This window comes from Plecotus auritus (genome assembly GCF_963455305.1).
Source record: "Plecotus auritus genome assembly, chromosome: 2".
Lineage (NCBI taxonomy): Eukaryota > Metazoa > Chordata > Mammalia > Chiroptera > Vespertilionidae > Plecotus > Plecotus auritus.
In genome coordinates this window covers 129879347-129895860 of record NC_137771.1, presented here as the reverse complement: position 1 = coordinate 129895860, position 16514 = coordinate 129879347, and positions in this window count along the sequence as shown.

Here is a 16514-nt window from a genome sequence, read left to right as displayed (position 1 = left end):
CTTTTAGATAGAATAACTATAATCAATTATTTTTGGTGGAAATACTAGATTTTAATAATCAGTGATAATTTTGGCAAATTGTTACCTATACCCCCGTGCATTAGTCATACAAACTTGCCTATTGCAAGTGATGGATAAGGCAGATATTCATGTTGGGTGACCTGAGCATAATATATAGGCTATCTAAGGGTTTTACTGGTATCTATCCTACTGAACATAATTGTCTAAATTCCTAATCATGAAATTTCACTGCCATTTTTCACCCCTTTTTCTGATCTGTTCCTTTCTAAATCACAAAGTCAATAACACAACTTTTAAATAATTGACATATCCACATTATAATTTGGTCTGGGAAACAATTGGTTAGAAATTCATGTATTATTATGTTTAAGAACAGTATTTCTAAAAAAAATGTATTATGTATTAAAACCTAGTTGGAGGAAATTCACATCAGGAGTGTAGAGTTCTATTCTGTTCTAAATTTTAGAGGCTATTAAATAAAGAATTGTTAAATGACCTCTAGGCATTTATAACACACTAGAGGCCCAGTGCACAAAATTTGTGCACTGGGGGGGGGTTGTCCCTCAGCCCAGCCTGCACCCTCTCCAATTTGGGACTCCTCCTGGCAGTCGGACATCCCTCTCACAATCCAGGACTGCTTGCTCCTAACTGCTCTCCTGACTGCCCCTAACTGCTTCTGCCCACCAGCCTGATCACCCCCTAACTGCTCCCCTGACAGCCTGATTAACACCTAACTGCTCCCCTGCCGGCCCGATCGCCCCCAACTGCCCTTCCCTGCAGGCCTGATCTCACCCCCAACTGCCTTCCTCTGCCGGCCAATTTGGTTCTGATTAATAGGTTTCTATGCCAGTCAATGTCAAAAGCTCCACCTCCTAGGCAGCCATTGGCTCCTCACAGTTGACCCAGATTTGGTTCTGATTGGTCAGTTTCTATGCCAGTCAGCATCAAAAGCTCTGCCTCCTAAGCAACCATTGGCTCCTCACAGTGACCCAGATTTTGTTCTGATTGGTCTGTTTCTATGCCAGTCAGTGTCTCTGGGCTTATCAATGGTGCCTGATCAGAAAGGCGGGGCTGATCAGCAGCCCCGGTGGATGCCTGGAAAGAAATGGAGGCATGGCTGCTGGCCAGGCCCAGAGAGAAAGAGAGAGGCAAGTGCTGATCAACAACTGCCACAGAGGCTATGGATCACCCTGCTTCTCTCTTCAGGCCTCTCTCTGGGCCTGATTTGTAGCCCCCTCAGTAGTCAGTGCTGGGTCAACCCAGCACTGACTGCAGGACTGACTTCCGGTTGGTTGAGCCTCCCGTTGTGACAGACCCAGGGTTTTTATATATTAGGGTTAATTGTAGTCATTGTCTTTAGTTATGGATATAAAGCAAATAAAGTTTGTGAAAAGTATCCATATGAATAAAATAAACAACATAGTTACATTCATATTGGCACTAATAAACCTTTAAACAAACTTGCCTTTATAGTAAAAATTCCATTTCAAGCTTTATGTTATCCATAGTGTCATGCCATACTACCTTAATTCACCAAACAATGCATTGATTTCATAATATAATTTACTTGAATAGCCATATTATAAAATATAGCATTTTTTTTTTTACTAGATATCAATTACCTGATATTTTCCCTTTAATTTACTATACTGTGGCTTGTTTCAAATTGAAATGAATAACATAGCACTCTCTTCAATAACTATAGCCTTTTACCTAATGATCCAATAAATTAATGCTTGTTTGATGGGTGTGTATACTGCTTTTGCAAACCCAATAGGAAGTTGCCAGTGCTTTTATGCAGAGGCAATATTTTCTCTTGTTCTAAATTTCTCAATGGATCAGCTGTTAATATAGTATTTTCTGTAACAATTAAATTAAAGTGCCAGAGATTTGTTTCTCCAGATGTTCAATTTTTTTGATTAAGTAATGCCTTAAAGGAACATTTTAATATGGTAAGTGCACTACCTTCATGAACCAAGTTTTACTTGTTAAATGATGAGTGGCTTCCTGCCATTACATTTTCATGAAAAATGATGATTGTATAAGCCTTATACAGTGGAAAAAATATATTTGGCTGTGTAGGCCAATACTGAAAGACAAACCCACAAAAATGTTGCATTGTTATCCAAAAAATTAAAAATTATAGATAATAAAGAGTTGTATAACCTTTAGAAAATAAAGTAATATCATTTATGAAGCTAAAGGTTAAGTAAACATATTTAATATCTCCAAAACAAAAGTCTACATAATGTGGCATTTATTTACTGATTCATATTCTATCAGAATTTGAGATTCCTGTTAAATCACAGCATTGGTAATAGTAACTTCCCTAAAATGCATGAGACTAATTGTGAAATGTAGGCAGACCTGCAAAGTCAAACAAAGGTTTTCAAAATGTTTACACATTATCATGAAACAATTCCAACAGAGGGGGCAAATTCTTATGCAAAACATTTAAAAGTCTTCTACTTGTAGATATGATGTAGTTATTAGCACCATACTTCCCTCTATGAGCAGATAGAACACTGAAAAAAGACATTTTTAAAAAAAATCCAACTTATTTTTGTTTTCAAACAATAGGCAATGTATGACTTTAATCCCTCAGCAAACTGGATTCACTTATGATCCCTGATGAGGCCTACAATTTTCTTGGCTTTCTGCCAGAAAGTAGTTTCTAGGTAACAATACAGGAGACAATAATAGCCTCCTTGAATTGAGGAGACAATCAGAGGTTGAGAAAGCAGATACACCTATAGTTTGCTAGACTGTAGACCATAGAGGATGAAAATATAGAGAAAACGCATTTCTAAAATGTGGGTGGTTTTCCCCTTGGAACTATTGTGCAGTAACAAGCTGCACGTGGGAGGATGATATCCCATTAGGCTAAACAAAGAAAGGCTTTAAGAAGGAAGCTGAACAATTCTCAGAACTCATACTGGGTTGGAAATCATTCTCGTGCTGACTAGTCAGAGTGGAAAATCCTCACTGAAACCGGGTGTATTTAGTGGACACATGATAAGACTCATGCCTTAGTAAAACTGAATTATTCCTGGAATAAAGCCTGTTCTTAACTCACACTAGCAACTTAAAATGAGTCTCAAAGGATCCAGATAAACAACAAATATCATAACAGCCTGACTGATAAAACCTCCTCTACTCTAAAGGATACAACAGTACCTAGAGCACAAGAATGCAAAATTTACAATGTGCAAGCCCCAGCCAATAGCTTCTACATATGTGTGAATCTACGGTAGCTTCGAATGTGCAGAGCTGCAAGACAAGTTCCCACCCCAATCAATAAGAGGAATCTTTATAATCTACAAAATCATGTTTTGAACCCATGAGAGACACTGATATTCAGGACAATGGGTGAACTGAATTCCAATGGGTAATGAGCTACTCTGAGGACAGTGGGAACACATGAACTGTTTTAACTTTGGCAGATCATGAGAGATGGCATGGGAAGAAAACTTATGAAAATTCAGTGAGTTAAGGCCATATGTGAACTGGCATGAGAGTTTTGAACTGGGAAGCCCTATAACCAAAAGGGGTCCTCAGCCAATCAATAGCCCTTTTCAGTGACTCTCCATTAAGTGCCATGAGCGGGAAAGGTGGCCTGAGAGTCCCCGTGATGTAGGCATGGAGGCCGCTGAATTCTGAAACTGGAATAGAAGAATTATGCAGTGCCTATTTGTGCTCCTGCCACTGTGGAAGGACAGATTAGTGACCAGCTGGTAATAGGGACGAAATCTGCCGGCACCGCGTGCCTTTGCGATGAAGCAAAATCTGACTGCTGTTGGGGGATGAGCATACTGACCTGGAAAACCCTGCTTTGACCCACAGAGGAGCAAGTGGTTGGAGAGCAATTTCATCCTTGGAGCAGTGGATGTGCAAGACCTGCTGAAAATGTAATGTCGGGCAAGAATACTAAGGAAAAGCCATCTGGCACTTTAGGCTTCACATTAAAAAGCAGTTAGTGGTTGTCAACCACGGAAGGGATTTGAAGCCTGTGGCATATGTAAGGTAGTTATAGCAACAATAAAACTCAAACCAACATCAATTACAGTCCAGATTGATTTTAACCCTCAGAGGCCTGAAAAAAAAGGTGCACCCATGTGAAAGCATACATATATATTTAACTCAGTGTTTATAATTATTTTGCACACATCATTAAAACTACTGTGAAACACACATAATAAGCAATAATAAACTACATATTATGAAGAGGTAAACAGTCAATATAACCAGGAACAGATAAGACCAGATATTGGAACTATCAAAGATGGTCTTCAAAATAACTATAAGTAATATTCAAGGAAATAGTGAAAAAGGGGAAACTACAGATAGACAAAAATAAATTTTATTGGAGTAAAAAAACAAATAATCAAATTAAAATGCTAAAAATGGAAAACAGGATACCAGAAATTCTTTTAGAAGAGTTATCAACAAACTGGATGAAGCAGAGCAAAGAATGACTTAACTTGGAGATAGGTCAATAGAAATTATACAGACTGAACCATAATGAGAAAATCAAAAAGAAAACAAAGATAAGAGAATCTAAGTGGACAATATCAAATATCTTATATATGTAATTTTTGTTTCAGAAGGGAAATGAGGTAGAATAAATATATAAAAGATAATAGACACAATTTTCCCAAATTAATAAAAAATAATGAAGAGGCTCAAAGAATCCCAAGTTAGGTAATTACATTAAAACAACAATAAACAAAACACCAAGGCACATCAGAGTAAGACTTCTGAAAACCAATGAGAAGAAAAATCAAACTCTTCTTTTTATCAAGAATAAAAAGAATCATTACATACAGAGGAAAAATAAAAAGAATAGACTCAAATTTCTGACCAAGATCCAGAAAGAGTGACCATATTTACCCTATTACTTAAAACAACTGTAACAGAGAGATCAACTATACTAAAGATATTCAAGACATTAGACTTTAAACAAGAAAAGTGCTACTCCTTGGAAGCAGGACACAAATGATGTAAACTATTGCCCCAGCTTACTACCTGGAAATATTCTTCAATGTAAATTACGTTAAGAATACTTTATTTTCAATCAACTTTTATTTTCTCTTAAAAATAAGTAAAATTGATGACTCATGTTATATATATTTTCAAGGCTACTGATACAATTTAATAAATTTCCCTGCAGGCTAGTCAAACCAAAGTATATACTAGTACAACAGTGTCTGAGTGTATTACTTTCAAATTTTTATAATTGTTTTGTTTATGTTTGTCTCTAACACTTCTTGCAAGGGAAAATTCTATCTTATTTTTATCCCAAAGCCTAGCCCAACCCCTATAATATGCAGTAGCTAGCAGTCAACAAGGCTTTATAAATCTGTACCTATGCATGACAGGCTTATCTATAAGCACAAAATTATACCACATAACCTCTAAATGCAAGTATCTCTGAGCTCAGAAAGAAGACATGCATGTTTATTATCAGCTTGTAAATTAGATGTCTCAGAAGAGATGATGTGTAATCTAAGTTCTTTAGGAAGGAGGAGAAAATAACAATAAAAAGGCCACATCACTTAATAAAGACAGGTACTCAAAAGCTATTGAAATTTGAGCTTGCCCTTGAATGAAGATGAAATTTCAGTGTGTACAATGAAAACTTAAAAGACAGGAGGAAAGCAATATATTGCTTTTTGAAGAATGATGAAATTGTGTTGGGGAGTGACTGTGAAGTAATTGAGAATTTATAGGTATTTGAAAACTAAACCAAACAGCTGGGACTATTTTTGTCTTTGTTTATTTATTGTTTGATGGTGATGGTGGTGTTTTAGTTTAAGCAGTAAAGAGAGAGAGTACCTTTTTGTTTGTTTTATTTATTAATTTTAGATGAATTTGTGAACACTATACAGAATTAATTGGCTGTGAATAGAAGGATGGAAAAACACTAGAGATAAGATGGATATTAGGAGGCCACTAAGATGATTTAAATAAAATATTGTATAAGCCTATACTAAGTTTTAGCATAATTTATAGAATAATAGACTAGCAGACAATTGGGAGTCAGACATCCAAGCAGATTTATATCGTTCTTCCTTTAATAATAATAAAATGTTTAAGAAAATAAGAAATCCCAAAGTAACAGTTGGTCTCAACAGTTTATGATTCCTCAGCCATAACAAAATACTATGTACTATCTACAAGACTTGTCTCAGTTTTGTGCTACAGACTAATAATTTTTTATACATTGGTTTGAGTCTCTTGGGAAATAAGAAATACAATAGTAGGGCAATGTTGTCAACAGAAAGAAATCAACGATGCACATAATTGAGGAACAGAAAATAAGAAAGCAATCTTGATTGTGTTTTTATAATCAAAGACAGTGAAGTCAATCATTACTGTGATTACCTAGATTCTCAATCAACTAAGTAACTACACTATTTATTAATGGCGTGATTATTTAGGAGTATTTAGATTGTTAACCACTAATGGAAGTAATGAGAAAACAATGTACTTGATACATTATTTCTCATACAGAAATAATTGAGATAATGTGGGGAATGGACAGAAAGAAATAAATCAAAATAGAACTGAAATCAGAAGTAGAGTGAAAGGACAAAATATGTCTTTAAATTGATAATTTTCTTACCCAAGAACAAACAATATACCCTGGATTAGAGTCCTGGAAATTTTTATATTCATTTTTATTTAAATGTAAAATAAATAACATCAAATAACATACAAAAATCTTAGAATTTATTTTTCTATACTTAATGTGAGGGAAATCATTCAAAATTATGAAATAGAAGACTTCATTTTAATGCTTATGATGCTGGACAACTCACAGGACAGCCAAGGGAGGCCTCAATCCAGGTTCTTGTCACTGAGCAGGAAAGAATTCAAGACTGAGACAGAGAGGTTTATCGAAGCACAGCAGATTTATTCAAGTGATAGTATGCACTGAAGAAAGGTGAACTCAGACAGTGAGTCCCACTGATTGGTCTGTTGGGGAGGTTTTTATCAGTTATGGGCAGGGGAGGGAAATGGGTGGTTCCTGGTCTCTGATGCTGGGGGTCAGCTGGGAGAGTGGTTGTCTGCACAGCTCATCTCAGTCCCTCCTTTCCAGATGGTGTCAAGGTGATCTGAAGGGCTGAGTGGCTTCAAAACTGTGACTAGTAGGTCAACATGGCTGCATCTCAGGCTGAGAAAGGTTTTTATTCGTCTGAACTATTTAATACTCCCAGAAAATTGGGAGGTGGATATCAGGAAGCAGTTATGTAGCCACCAGTTTGGTCCACAGTGTTCTAACTTAGAAAGGGAGGGGAGGGGTAGAGCCTGGGACCACTCTTTTCTATGCTAACTTTCCTGCCTCACAGAACATTTCATACATGTGAATAATAAAAATTATATTTTAAATGTATTAATTTTGGATATTTGTCATATTTCTAAAATAAAATCTTAAACCATGTTTGAATGAACATGCTTGTCTATATAGTTTTGTTTCTACTGATGATTATATTATTGGTGTATATTTCTAGGACTTACATTACCTAGTTATTTAGTATGTCTTCTTGAGATATTTGAAAGGCTTTTTTTTTTTTCTTCAAATTTCCCTCTAGAAAATGTTGAAATCATTTACATTCCTATTAACTGTGTGAACTGCCCAGCATCACTGGAGTAATATATATTTTAATATACTTTTATTGTTTTCAGAGAGGAAGGGAGAGAGATAGAAACATCAATGATGAGAATCATTGATCAGCTGCCTCCTGCATGCCCCCCAGTGAGGATGGAGCCTGCAACCTAGGCATGTGGTCTTTGCTACTGATTAACTTGATACAGATTTCTTATAGACTTGCAAGGCAATCTGTACTTGATAAAATTCAGAAGGTATTTGGGCTGTAGTTACAAATATGCCACCAAGGGTAATTTTCAGTGTTTTTCCCTTTTGACTATGCTTCTTGTTTTTCAATATTAGTTCTCCAATATTTTTTTCTAGAAATAACCACTTCTATGAATGGCTTCTAAGATTGAATGATTTTGGTGAGACCTCTGCTCTTCAGTTGTCCCCAGGATTAGTGGTTCTCGGTATTCAAGGATAGCTTTGGGCTTTGTGGATAAGGAATCTCTTCTACCCCATCTAACTCATTTCCTCTTTGGATTCAACTCTAGTTCAGATTTCTCTGTTCATTTTGTTTCTTATCTTCTGACCTTTTTTTTCCCAAACCACTAGGGACACAGTCCGGGTGGACTATCAGTACTCTCTCATCACCTCCATTTTTTGGGCCTTCACAATCTCACTCAGTCTCTGACTAAAATGAAAGATTACCAATAACATCATCATCATCATCATCATCATCATCATCATCTATTTAATGTCATTATTTACAGCAAAGGATTTCAACACATAAAGATAAAAAAGTAATGGTAGGAGGGATTGGCTCAATAGGGCAATGCCTAAGCCTCATCTTGAGCCACCAAAATTCTCTGTTAAATAAGATAATAATAAAATAGTCCTCTCTATCTGTGTCGGATAAGGTTCAAGACCCCCAGCTGATACCTGAAAACAGATAGTACCAACACATATCCGTTGTTGTGTTTTTCTTTCCTCCTATACATGAATAGCTTTTCTCTTAAAGAACACACTTTATGGCTTCTCTTTGACATATCTAAATTGCCAGAATCACTACTTTATTTATTTATTTTAATTCTTTATTGTTTAAAGTATTACATAAGTCTCCTTTCCCCCCATTGACCTCTCCCCAGTGGTTCCCACCCCACCACATGCCCTCACCCCCTACTGTCTGTGTCCATGGATTATGCTTATATGCATGCACACAAGTCCTTTGGTTGATCTCTTAACCCCCACCTCTGCCCTGCCTTCCCTCTGATGTTTGACAGTCTATTTGATGCTTCTATGTCTCTGGATCTAATTTTGTTCATCAGTTTATGTTTTTCATTGTATTCCACAAATGAGTGAGATCATGTGATATTTTTCTTTCTCTGACTGGCTTATTTCACTTAGCATAATGCTGTCCTGGTCCATCCATGCTGTTGCAAATGATAAGAATTCCTTCTTTTTTACAGCAGCATAGTATTCCATTGTGTAGATGTGCCACCATTTTTTAAGCCACTTTTCTGCTGATGGGCACTTGGGCTGTTTCCAAATCTTAGCTATTGTAAATTGTGCTGCTATGAACATAGGGATAAATATAAATATCTCCTTTCTGACTGGTGTTTCTGATTTCTTGGAATATATCCCTAGAAGTGGGATTACTGGCTAAAAAGGGAGTTCCATTTTTAATTTTTTGAGGAATCTCCATACTGTTTTCCATAGTGGCTGTACCAGTTTGCATTTCCACCAGCAGTTGATGAGGGTTCCTTTTTCATCTACATCCTCACCAGCACTTGTCCTTTGTTAATTTGTTGATGATAGCCATTCTGACAGGTGTGAGATGGTACCTCATTATTGTTTTGATTTGCATCTCTCAGATGATTAGTTACTTAGAACATGTTTTTATATGTCTCTTAGCCTTCTGTATGTCCTCTTTTGAAAAGAGTCTATTTAGGTCCTTTGCCCATTTTTTTGATTGGATCCTTTGTCTTCCTTTTGTTCATTTGTATGAGTTCCCTATAAATTTTGGAGATTAAAACCTTATTGGATATAACATTGGGAAATATGTCCTCCTATGCAGTAGGCTCCCTTTTCATTTTGTTGATGGTTTCTTTTGCTATGCAGAAACTTTTTATTTTGATGTAATCACATTTGTTTATTTTCTCCTTAGTTTCCATTGTCCTAGGAGCTGTATCAGTAAATATTTTGCTGTGGCAATGTCTGATATTTTGCTGCCTATGGATTCTTCTAAGATTTTTATGGTTTCCCATCTTATGTTTAAGTCCTTTATTTATTTTGAGTTTATTTTTGTGAATTGTGTAAGTTGGTGATCTAGTTTCATTTTTTTGCATGTATCAGTCCAATTCTCCCAACACCATTTATTGAAGAGACTGTCTTGACTTCATTGTATGCTCTTGCCTCCTTTGTCAAATATTAATTGAACATAATGGCTTGAGTTGATTTCTGGGTTCTCTGTTCTGTTCCATTGGTCTATATGTCTGTTCTTGTGCCAGTACAGGCTGTTTTGAGAACAGTGGCTTTGTAATATAGCTTGATATCTGGTATTGTGAGCCCTCCAACTTTGTTCTTCTTTCTCATGATTGTTGTGGCTATTCAGGGTGTTTTTTTTTTAATTTCATATAAATTTTTGGAGAGTTTGTTCTAGATCTATCAAATTTGCCTTTAGTATTTTAATGGGGATTGCATTAAATCTGTAGATTGCTTTGGGTAGTATGGACATTTTAATGATGTTGATTCTACCAATCCATGAACATGGTATATTCTTCCTTTTGTTTATGTCTTCCTCTATCTCTTTTTTCAATGTCCTTTAGTTTTCTGACAATGTCCTTTAGTTTTCTGAGTACAGTTCTTTTACCTCCTTATTTAAGTTTATTCCTAGGTATCTTAATTTCTTTGGTGCAATGGTAAATGAGATTTTTTTTTTAGTTCCTCTTTCTGTAAGTTCATTATCTATATATAAAGCCTAAGTAACTGTCTGACCTTGACATGCAAGGACCAACAGGGGTAAGATGCTCCAACCAACAGAGGAGGTCCTGGAATTGGCCAGTGAGATCCCTTGGCCTAACCTGCAGGGATCAAGCTGAAACCGTGCACCAGTGGGGTCCCTCAGCCTGGCTTGCAGGGATTGGGCCAAAACTGTCTCTCTGACATCCCCTGAGGGGTCCCAGATTTTGAGAGTTGCAGGCCTGGCCGAGGGACCCCACCAATGCATGAATCCATGCACCAGGACTCTAGTTAGTATATAAAAAAGCCATAGATTTCTGGGTGTTAGTTTTATATCCTGCCACATGGAAAAATTCATTTACTAAGTCTAGTAGTTTTATGATGGAGTTTTTAGGGTTTTCTATGTACAATATCATGTCATTTGCAAATAATGACAGTTTTACTTTTTCTTTTCCAATTTGGATGCCTTTTATTTCTTCTTCTTGTCTGATCACTATGGCTAGCACTTCCAATTCTGTGTTGAACAGGAGGGGTGAAAGTGGGCATCCCTATTTTGTTCCTGTTTTCCACAGTGGCTGTACCAATCTGCATTCTTAGGGGAAATGCTTTTAGTTTTTGCCAATTGAGTATGATGTTGGCTGTAGGTTTGTCATATAAGTTTTTATTATGTTGAGGTATGATCCCTCTATTCCTACTTTGCTGAGAGTTTTTATCAAGAAAGGATATTGGATTTTGTCAAATGCTTTTCTGCATCAATTGATATGATTATGTGATTTTTGTCTCAATTTGTTTATGTGATGTATCACGGTTATTGATTTGCAGATATTGTACCATCCTTGCATCCCTGGAATAAACCCCACTTGGTCATGGTGTATAATCTTTCCAATGTAATGGTGGATCCAATTTGCTATAATTTTGTTGAGGGTTTTAGCCTCTATGTGCATCAGGGATAATGGCCTATAATTCTCTTTTTTTAAAATGACTTAATCTGATTTTGGAATTTGGGTAATGCTGGCTTCACAGAAAGAGCTTGGAAGTGTGCCTTCCTCTTGAATTTTTTGGAATAGTCAGAGAAGTACAGGTTTTAATTCTTCTTTGAATGTTTGGTAAAACTCCCCTGTGAAGGGCTTTTATTTGCTGGAAGATTTTGATTACAGAATCACTAATCTTGAGCTTTGGAGCCATTATTAAGTAAGCTAAGGGTTACTTGAATAAAAGCACTGCAATTCTAGTTCTTTATGAAATGTTAAAGGGTCTTCTTGAAGAAGAAAAAAAGATAAAAATATAAACAATAAGATGGCAATAAATACATACCTATCAAAAATTGAATACACTAAAATTTTCTTTAAAGCCATTTCACTAACTTATCTATTTAAAAATGTTAATTTTACAGAATTACTTTAAGTATAATTTTTGTATATTTACTAAAGATAACCTCAATTATCTATCTACATTTGTATTAACCTTTTAAGTTTCTATGCTTGTTATTTTTGAGTGAATTAGAAAACTGGTACATCTACACAATGGAATACTATGCTACTATATAAAAGAAGAAATTTTTACGATTTGCAACAGCAAGGATGGAACTGGGGACCATTATGCAAAGTGAAACAGGACAGTCAGTGAAAGAAAAATACCACATGATCTCACTCATTTATGGATAAAGAAAACATAAACTGCTGAACAAAAATAGATACAGAGGCAGAGAAGCATGGAACAGATTGTCAAACTATAGCGGGAAGGCTAGGGTGGGTTGGATAGGGGAGGTAAGAGATCAACTGAAGGATTTGTATGCATGCATATAAGCATAAATGATGGAAGCAAGACACCAGGGGGATGAGGGCATGTGCTGGGGATAGGGAGTACTGGGGGAAGGAGAAAAGGGGGGGGGGAAGGAGACTTATGTACTACTATTTTTAATATTTAAACAATAAAATAAAAATGAAAAAAGACTAAATCAGTAATCAAAAAAATTCTAGTGGCAGATGCTTCACTAATAAATTCCACAAACGTTTAAAGAATCAACACTAATCCTTCTAAATCTCTTCCCCCCAAAAAAGTGGAAGAAAAAACTTCTGAAATCATTTCATGAAACCAATCATATGTAATAAAAGAGTAATATGCAAATTGACCGTTCCTCAGCAACACCCACAAGCCACGCCCACCAGCCAATCAGGAGCGAGTATGCAAATTAACCTAACCAAGATGCCTACGCCCATGGAGAGAGCAAGAGGCTTGAGTTTCCCCGGCAATAGAGGAAGCCAAGCTTTCCGCACACCCTGGCGGGCCCAGGCCTCCACTCAAGGCTACAAAGTTTCAAATATAGAAGATAAATAAATCCCAACAAAAATGACTGTGGCCATGGAGCAAGCAGGAGACTTGGCTCTGCTCAAGGCTACAAATTTTCAATTATAGAAGATAAATAAATCCCAGATCCCAGGGCCTCCGCTTGGGTCGCCAGGGGTGTGGCTGGCCTGCAAACCACCACAGGCCACTCTCCCAGGCCACCCCACACCCCAAGGGAACCCCTATCCTGATCCAGGACACCCTTCAGGGCAAACCAGCTGGCCCCCACCCATGCACCAGGCCTCTATCCTATCTAATAAAAGAGTAATATGCAGATTGACCATCACTCCAACACACAAGATGGCTGCCCCCATGTGGGCAAAGATGACTGCCCCCATGTGGACACAAGATGGCCACCACAAGATGGCCAGCAGGGGAGGGCAGTTGGGAGGAATCAGGCCTGCAAGGGAGGGCAGTTGGGGGTGATCAAGCCTGCAGGGGAGGGCAGTTGGGGGGAGATCAGGCTGGCAGAGGAGGAAAGTTGGGGGCGACCGGGCCTGCAGGGGAGGGCAGTTGGGGGGGACCGGGCCTGCAGGGGAGAGCAGTTGGGTGGGACCAGGCCTGCAGTGGAGGGCAGTTAAGGGTGACCAGGCCTGCAGGGGAGGGCAGTTAGGGGCAAACAGGCTGACATGGGAGCAGTTAGGCATCAATCAAGCTGGCAGGGGAGTGGTTAAGGGGTGATCAGGCTGGCAGGCAGAAGCGGTTAGGGGCAATCAGGAAGGCAGGCAGGTGAGCAGTTGGGAGCCAGCAGTATTGAGAGGGATGTCTGACTGCCCGGTAGGATCGGGCCTAAAAGGGCAGTCGGACATCCCTTGAGGGGTCCCATATTGGAGAGTGTGCAGGCTGAGCTGAGGGACACCCCCGTGCACAAATTTCATGCACTGGGCCTCTAGTATTATCATAATACCAAACCACACAGAGGAGAAAATTGTAGAACAAAAGAGACATAACAAAAAAAAAAAGTTTCAAAATATAAATAATTTTCAGTACTTAACAGCATATAAATATAAAGCAATTGTATCTCTGTATAAACAATAGTCCTGACAGTTGTGTTTATCAGGTAAAATTATTACTACAAACATGGGCTTATTGGATTCTTAGTAGTATGAATCAATACCTTTGTGGAAAAAGGGATTGTAGCAAAATTATAAAATATTTACTCTATAAATATAATATCCTGGGTGCATGTTAAATAAAGAGCCACATAACAATAACTTGTTCACATACACATTAAATACTAAATAATTTAACACAAGCAATTCAAAGAATATTAAACAGCTATGCTGCTGTTTTTCCACTTATTCCAAATTTATTGATTCTGCTGCTACTCAAGTTAAACTTAGAAAATGATAGTGTCATTTATTGCTTAATTCTGTAATCATTGTTTTCTTATACATTACAGATACATGAAATAACAATATGGAAGGAAAAAACAAATTACATTATTTGGCTTGTTCTTAATTTACTTACACTTCCCAAAATAATTCAAGACCTCATGATATTCCTGTTTGATTAGATTTGAAGGTAATAGGCCATTTTATTGTATGAATAAATTCAATTCACTCTTTTGTAGACTATTATATTTTCCAGATTTTACAAATTATCTCATCTTATTTATATTTTAAATGTTGTAATTTCTTTGTCATAAATCAGAATATTTTAATCCAATTATATTTCTACTTTGGTCTTGCTTTCTATGTTTACTAGAGGCTCAGTGCATGAAATCATGTGCAGGTATGGTCCCTAGGCCAAGCCTGCAACCAGGGCCATCTTCCCCTGCTGCCAGCAACCAGCCTCGCCCCCTGCTGCCACCCACCTGGGTTCCCATTTTGCCGTCTGGCAATGGGAGCCTGAAGGCTCGGGGGGAGGGACTGAGAGGTTGGCCAGTCCCACCTGCCCATGGCCCTGCCCCTGCCATGGGTCACCTTCTGTGTGTGGGGTGACCAGCAGGATGGAGGCTTTGTTTTGGTGCCACCTGCATCCCCTGACACCCACCCCTGGGTCCTTGTTTGCCATCAGGTGATGGGAGCCTGCCGGCTGGGGAAAGGGACCGAGAGGTGGTCAATCCACCTCATAGTGACTGGTTGAGTAGCCTTTCTGGTCATTCTGCTGTTATGGTCACTGGGCTTTTATTATATAGGGCTAGTGGCCCAGTGCACGAAATTTGTGCATGGGAGGGGGGTTGTCCCTTAGCCTGGCCTGCACCCTCTCCAATCTGTGACCCCTTGAAGGATGTCCTACTGCTGGTTTACAGGGATCAGGCCTAAAACGGCAGTCTGACATCTCTCTCACCATCTGGGACTGCTGGCTCCTAACCACTCACCTGCCTGCCTGCCTGATTGCCCCTAACCACTCTGTCTGGCAGCCTGCTTGCCCCCAACTGCCTCCCACTGCCGGCCTGCTCACCCACAAATGCCCCCCCACCAGCGTGCTTACCCTCAACTGCCCCCCCCCCCTGCTGGTCTCCTCACCCTCACCTGCCCTCCCCACTGGCTTGCTCACCCCCAACTGCCCCCCTGCCTGCCTGCTCACCCCAAACTGCCCCCTGCTGTCCTGCTCACCCCCAACTGACCCCCCCCTCACCAGTCTGATCACCCCCAATGCCCCCCACTGGCTTGATCACCCACAACTGCCATCCCATCCTGGCCTGATCACCCACAACTTCCCTCCCCTCTTGGCCTCTAACCACCTCTACCTCGACCCCACCACCATGGCTTTGTCCAGAAGAACATCTGGAAGGTCTCCTGGAAGGTCTCCCAGTCTAATTAGCATATTACCTTTTTATTAGTATAGATAGAGGCCTGGTGCACAATTGGGGGCTGGCTGGTTTGCCCTAAAGGGTGTCCCAAATCAGAGTAGGAGTTTCCTTGGGGCATGGGGCAGCCTGGGCGAGGGGCCTGTGGTGGTTTGAAGGCCAGCCACGTCCCCCAGCGGGGACTCTTACTCCATTGGGCGTGGCCAGCCTGGGTAAGGGGATGAGGGCCATTTTCAGTCTGGCAACACCCCTTTCAGGGTGGGGGTTTCCACTGGGGTGCCTGGCTAGCCTGGGTGAGGGGCTGATGGCTGTTTGCTGGCTGGCCAAGCCCCCCAGTGGGGACCCTCACTTCATGGGAGTGTGGCCAGCCTGGGTAAGGGGCTGAGGGTTGTTTTCAGGCTGGTCATGCCCCCTGGTGACCCAGTCCCCCAGCCCCTCCTTGAGTGGAGGCCAAGACAGGTGGGAAGCTTGGCTTTCTCCATTACTGGAGGCAACCCAAGCCTCCTACTTGCTCCAGCTCCATGGCTGCCACCATCTTTGTTGGGTTAATTTGCATACTCACTCCTGATTGGCTGGTGGGTGTAGCGGAGGGACCGTCAATTTGCATGTTTCTCTTTTATTAGTGTAGATTAGTAGAGTTAAGTTTTCTCTATCATGTCACTTTTTTCTTAACATTTCCAGTAGTTTTTAATGGTCCTTGTTACCTCATCCTTAAACAAAATATCCTACAAATTCTTCTTTTTCCTCCTAGTTTCTTTACATTATTACACATCTTGTTAATTTTTAATACTCTCTTATTTTGCAATATCTCTGTTTAAAATCATTATAGATATTTCA